At 52.6% G+C, this 6,371-nt stretch overlaps 1 non-coding gene across 1 annotated transcript; it reads left to right on the top strand.

Annotated features, from left to right (window-relative positions):
• The first annotated feature begins 2,586 nt into the window (after positions 1 to 2,586).
• On the top strand, positions 2,587 to 2,659 carry BX661DRAFT_t173. Its single transcript has one exon. It is a non-coding gene; the product is annotated as a tRNA-Ala (tRNA).
• The last annotated feature ends 3,712 nt before the right edge of the window (positions 2,660 to 6,371 follow it).

Genomic DNA, 6,371 nt, shown 5'->3' with positions numbered 1-6,371 from the left:
ACCCCCGACTCGAGCAGGTCAAAGGCGACGCCTTCGCGCATCAGCATGGTTGTGGGGACTATGAACAGGTCTATCCGGATACAAAGGCTATGGAACCATCGGGCCGCTGGTGTTTGTAGGTAAACAATTCAGTGCGCGGGTTCTGGTTGACAGTGGCGGGGCATCAGGCGGTGGTGGTGGTGTTAGAAAGTGGGCTGCATCGTTAGAGCGTAGGGCAGACTCATACATCGGGATTATGTCATAGTGGGCTGTCTCGCGGCTGCGTTCAGTCGTGGATTGGCGGTCGAATTGGGTGTGGGGCTATGTTGAAGTCACCGGCGATCAGAGGGATCCAGCCACAGGTGACATAGGTTGAGATGGTGTGGACAATGCCGTCGTGGAAGGATCTACCTCGTCAAAGGGCCATGTATGGACACAATGATCAGGCCTCGGTCGGAACAGTGACAAAGGTTGCCCGTGAGCAGCTACTGCATGTTCCAGATGGGCCATGCCCACCGTCGGTGGACAAGAATCGCTGTGTCATGTTTGGTGTTTGTGTGTCGGTCATGTTCATTGGCAGACCGGCTGTGCAGAAAAGGTCTGGTATTCTGGATATCGTGAGCGTAAAAGGTCCTCGGGTGAGGCCGTTGATTGCACTCCTGTAGGAATGCTATGTCCACAGCATCGCGTGTCTCGGTTGTGCTGCGGCGCAGTTGTAGCAAGGAGGGCGGCTAGCTTGAGCTTCCGGTCGACGGATTCACGGTAGGCAGTTGTGCAGTGGCCTCAGAGGCGGCTGCAGCATTTTCGTTTTGGATGTCGTTGTTGTTGGGCAGGGGCGGCTGTGAGGGCGGATAAAGCGTGTCCATTCAGCTGTGTAGGAGGCAGAGCGGCTTCCCATTCCCATGCCCCGCAGGTTTTGCGAGAGCAGGTTGAGGGCTGGGAGTGGGAGGGTTGCTGCTGCTGTGGGTGTTTCTGCAGTGTTGCGCGGTCTGTTCCGGACAGAGGCGCGGGCGGGGGTGTGGCTAGGTTTGGGGCGTCGCCGGGCACTGGGGCGGCTGGTGGTTCTCGGGTGGCGCTCTTCCTTCGTCTTCGTTGTCAGCTCGGGCATGATCAACTTGGGGCGCTGGGGGAGTCGCTGTATTGCGGTGGGGGTTTGCAGCAGCACACATTAATAATGTGTGGCTGGCACCTCATTGACGTCCATCATATTGGCGTCCTCTGGTGCTGCTGCCGTCAGGGGGGTGGGAGTGGCAGCCTGGGCTGCGCTTTGGGTAGTGTAGTGGTGCTGGGTGCCAGAGAGCGCCAGGGGCTCTGTTGGGCATGCTTTGCGGCTCTTCACTGCGGCGCTGGTGGCAGCAACATGGTTGCGTGAGGCGGCAGTGTGGTGGCTGGGGGTATTGGTGCTTGCAGATTGTGACATGGCAGAGTCGCTGTTCGTACTCGTCAGACATGTCAATCACAATCTCATCGCTGTTGTTTGGGGTGGGGGCCGTGCGCTGCACACTCTGCTCATGAGCACATGGTGCTGCGGTGGAGAGTGGCTGTGTGGCCTGCTGGCCGCTGACAATAGGGCTGGGGATATCTGCTTCCATGGTGCTAGCGTCGGCGGTGGTGGTTGATTGGGCGGGGTGCTGCGCGTTGGCCTTGGGCTCTGCAGCGCCTCTTGACACAATGGCCGGTGGCTTGTGTGCAGCTGCATGGCGAGACGTCAACATGTCCGCAGTGTGCACACTCGATTGTGTCTGAGAAGTCCACTATTCTGATGTCCTGGGTGGTATAGTTGAGGCGGATTGTCTTTGGGTGCGGCTTAGCACCGGCCTTGGGGTGGAAGAATCCAATCCAGTTTCCAGTTGCATAGCCTGCGCACAATAGTGAGTCAACATGGGTGAAAATGCCAAATTCCTTCAGGGCTCCCTTCAGCTTTGAGGGCGTGGCCGTGGTGGGTGCGCCGAGGAGGGCGAGGACAGAGATGCTGCCGTGTTTAGAGTGCCATTTATACTCCATTCCCTCCCACATGAGAGGGAATGGTATTATACTTGCCACGTTGTCTAATGTTTTAAACACCACGTTAATTGCATGTTTTTCGAACGCAAAGGAGCTGATGGGGTTGCGCGGGTCCCGGGGATCCAGGTTTCCAGGCAGGTCCATGCTCTCGAAGACATGGCGACTAACAGCTGCTATCATCTGTTTGGGGCGTCCATTGGGGATGTGGAGCGACAGGGTGGGCACAGTCAGCGCCGGGTAGAGTTCAAGCTCGAGCTCGCGCTGGGTCTTGCGAGCTGGTGCGCCTCTGGGCATGGTGGTGCCGCTGGCAGAGCTGTTGGCGGAGCCAATGTCTGGGGGAGCACCTGGGCGTAGGAGCGTTGGGTGGTGCCGGCTCTCCGGATCTCTCAGGCGGGAGGGTGAGCTGGCAGGGGGTCAGTTGCGGGGCGCAGGGTCGTGGGATGGCGGGGCAGCGGTTCGGGGCGGTGGTCGGAGCGGCGGGGGCCGTGGTGCCGGTGCCGTCGGGGGCACTGGACGCGAGAACTGGGGTATCCATTTTTAGTAGTGCAAAATTTCAGATTGTCACGTGGAATTTTGTAATAAAAACAAGAAGTGGAAGAGAGATGGGGTCTAGCTCAAATGGCAGAGCGCGCGCTTCGCATGCGTGAAGTACGGGGATCGATACCCCGGTCCTCCAATTCAAATTTTTTATTTTTTGGACTATCCAATATCGACGAGTTAATTTCTATTATTAATATAGCAATCAAAACTGGTAAATTTTATTTTTTGTTGCTACAGCTGAAAACTGACGTTTTGCACGCAAATATAACATGTGTTTCTGTTGCTGTCCTTGATGCACCCACGGAGGAAGGCAATTGACTTTGTGGCGCGCAAGCACTCAATCTCGATGGTCACAGTGGCGGCCGACCCTAACGCCCGCGAGATAATTGGTATCAGATCGGTGGAAACAATGTTTTAGCGCCACAGGCAACCACAGCAGTGGTTATTTTTCCGACAGCATTGCAGAGGGTGAATACGCAGCCTCCGTGGATGGCGCCCCAGGTGTTGCAGTCTGCAGGGTCGACTGTGAGGCAGTATGTGACGACGGCACCGGTGATGCGGGTGTCTTTGGAGCCAGTGGGTTGGATGGAGACGAGTTGGAGGCGGCTGATGGGCGGTGTAGTAAGCTTGACGTTGGCTGAGAGGAGCTCTTTGTGCTGGCATGTGCGCGTCGGGTGAGCTCGTCGACAGAAACAGGATAGTTGTATGATTCCAGAGCTGTGAACGACATGGCGAATATATAAAAATTAACAGTTTAGATGGATTGGCGTGCGATGATTAAAAATAGAGAAAAGGGAGGTGGGACGTGTTGCAGCAGTATTTTGTAAAAATAAACCCCAAAATTTTGTTTATCTGCGATTGACATGAATAAACCAATAATACCTGGTTATTGCTTTATGGTTGATGGGTCTATTCTCTCTTGTGGTTGGGAGAAGGCCAGAGGGGGAGGAGATATTAAATGTACACGCATTGTTGCTTAGAAATACTTTTTTCCTCCCCCATTCAAATAGTGGATTGTGGCCACATTAATATACATGTAGAGGCTGCATTTTTGTGTTGGGAAATTGTTCGGAATTTTTATTTTTAAACACGGATGAATGTTAACTTGCCTGTGTGCTGCAAATGCAAGCATGGGTGACTGCGTAGTGAGTAAAGGTGGTTGCGTTCAAAGTACTCTTGATTGTTGTAAATATATAAAAAACCTTCCTATTTTCATGGAGGGGGGAGTGGTGGATAGATGGAGGGAGGGGGAGAGAGGCAATATTGGTAAATACACTCTGCTGCCATGCATCTACATCTTTGCTGCTTTGAAATTGGCAAAGCCCAAAATATCCTTTGAGTGTTTTGTATGCGAAGCCCAAGCATACACGACACTGGGCCGTTCAGCATCAACAAACATTACTGTGACATGCAGTTTGGCCAAGTTTGCATTGCCCACTCGGCATACCACATGTACCTTTGTATTCGGCTCAATAGGAGCTAGCGCTTGGACGTTGAGCGAGAGGAGACAGAAATGGGCATCCCCCCAGGGTTCCTGATGAGAGAGTGGGACATGAGGAGATAACTCGTGTGGTTGTCTGCCAGGGTGGCTACGAGGCCCTCATCGAGCGTGCCGGCGACATTGATGTGTTCTTGAGTAATGGCCATTTCTAGCGTTAGAATGCCTTGATCTAAATCCATGCTGTGAATGGATGTGCCGTCGTCGAAACCAAAATTATTGATTATGTTCATATTACTGGATATATAAATAGTATTTATAAAAGAAAAAGGAAAAATGAAGGGTGAAAAAAGTATTACATATTCCAAATTTAGTTGCCTTTAAATGTTTTCTATTCATTTTGATATATTTTTGAAAAACTTTGTATGACTCGCAACCGCATACACCCTATTCGCATCCACAGCATCAGCAAACCTGGCTGAGGCATACGGCATCTCCAACCCCTCCGACGCCAAACAAACGACATCCACCTTGGTCCCAGGCGCAATGACCTTGGGTGCCTGCACAGTCAACGAGGTGGTTACCGCAGGCCTATCCTCGTGAACGGCACTTATGAGCGTCGACGTCCAGTAATCTGCCACAGTGCTGACAAGGCCTTCGTCGATGCAGCCCGAGCTGGTGATTTCCGATGCGGTTATGGTGATTTGCACGGTTATTGTGCGCCCGAGCTTGCTCGCGTGTGTGACGGTAGTGGGAAGCTCGGCGGTGTAGTAGTAGTGGCTCTTTTTGGCACTCGCCAAAGCAATAACGTGCTGCTTAAACTCGTTGCACTGTGCGTCCATGGGGGGTTGATTTTGTCAGAGTATTTTATGGTCCCTGGTTATATTTTAAAAGATAATTATAAGTGCGATGCAAAGAATTGCTTTGCTGCTCATTAAAAATAAATTAAAGACAAGCAACAGCGCTGCAATATTAAGGGATTGACACAGCAAACCAGCACGCACACATGCACATATTGTACACTATCCTGTAAACCATCCTCCCTTGTTTCCTTTAAATCTTTGCACCGCCACCGCTGGCAGAAAGTCCCTCCTTGTAAATAAGCGTGTGCACGCCAGCTGCATAAACAATGTTTCTCCTCCTCGCATCCCTAAACGTAACCACGGCCTGCACCATCCTTCCTTCAAACAACACCAACCGACAGACAATCTCCACAACAACACCAGCCATCACAGGCTCCAGCGTATTAACTGTCAATGACGAAGTCACCATATTGCCATTACTCGTTGCCGCGCAAATCAACGGATCCGTTGCGTTCTCCACTACGGTGGAGAGCCATCCGCTGGCGAGGTATCCGCGGTATACTTCGTCGCTGGTTATTGCGTATTCATAGGTGATTGTGCGGGTTTGGGCGTTGGCGGTGGCTACGCGGAGATCGAGTTTGCTGCCGAAATGTGTGGTGCTGGTGTCTCTGGTGCGCAGTTTGTCGAGGAGCTCGTTGAAGATAAACCCAGACATGGCATTTAAGTGTAATAAAATATGCTTAGGTGATTTTGATAAAAAATATGAAGGCAGAATAAAGAAAAGCGAGCGACAAGCACCAATTTAACAATGATAAAGACGAAAGCCTCCATTTTTCAGTCAATTCGCATGCGTATGTTGGTTGCCCAAGGTGCGCCACTCACCACGTGGACAATGTCCTTGTATGCAAATGCAATGCTAAATGGGGATTTGATTGATTAATAAATCACCACCACATACTTCTTTAAGCATACTCGATCTGGCTCAGCAGCAGTGCAATCTTCTTCTCCGTAGCCGAGGCCCCGCCCATGACCTCCTCCAAATCGCCCGAGGCTTCCAAGACGTTCTGCGCCGCCATCGCCAGGTTCCTCACCAGTCCCTCCGACAGCCCCAGCTTCTCATTCACCTTGTGCGAGTCCGAGCCCTGCAACGAGTTCCACGCCAGCTGCGCAACCAACAGGCACTGCCTACCGACCAGCAGGTGAAAGGGCGGATACACCAAAGCATAAAATGCCAAAACATGCAGTGCAGACACATACGACCAATGCCAGTGCGCGTCCTCATCGGCCGAACCAGTAGAGATCCGCTCGAGGCACTCGTCTTGGCACTCGAGCCAGTGTCGGTATGCAGCAAACGATAGATCGCGTTGGTCGAGTGACTCGACAGAATCGATCATTTGAGTTTCGAGTTTCGCCTCGTGCGTGTGGCGCGACCGGCTGGCCAGCAAGGTGAGCAGAGCATGAGTCACCTCTGTCACCCAGGGGTCGGCGCAGGGCGGCTGTGCGTAATCGGTCGGCAGATTGTGCGGAATCGCATGTGCCGCGCTATCTGACTGGGGGGAGCGGTCCATTAGGGCGTCCATGCGGGCTCTGGGCGAGCCACACAGCTC

This window comes from Kickxella alabastrina, assembly GCF_025024165.1.
Source record: "Kickxella alabastrina strain RSA 675 chromosome Unknown BX661scaffold_132, whole genome shotgun sequence".
NCBI classification, from domain to species: domain Eukaryota; kingdom Fungi; phylum Kickxellomycota; class Kickxellomycetes; order Kickxellales; family Kickxellaceae; genus Kickxella; species Kickxella alabastrina.
The sequence above is the reverse complement of the archived record's forward strand: the minus strand, read 5'-3'. Positions and strand labels throughout refer to the sequence as shown.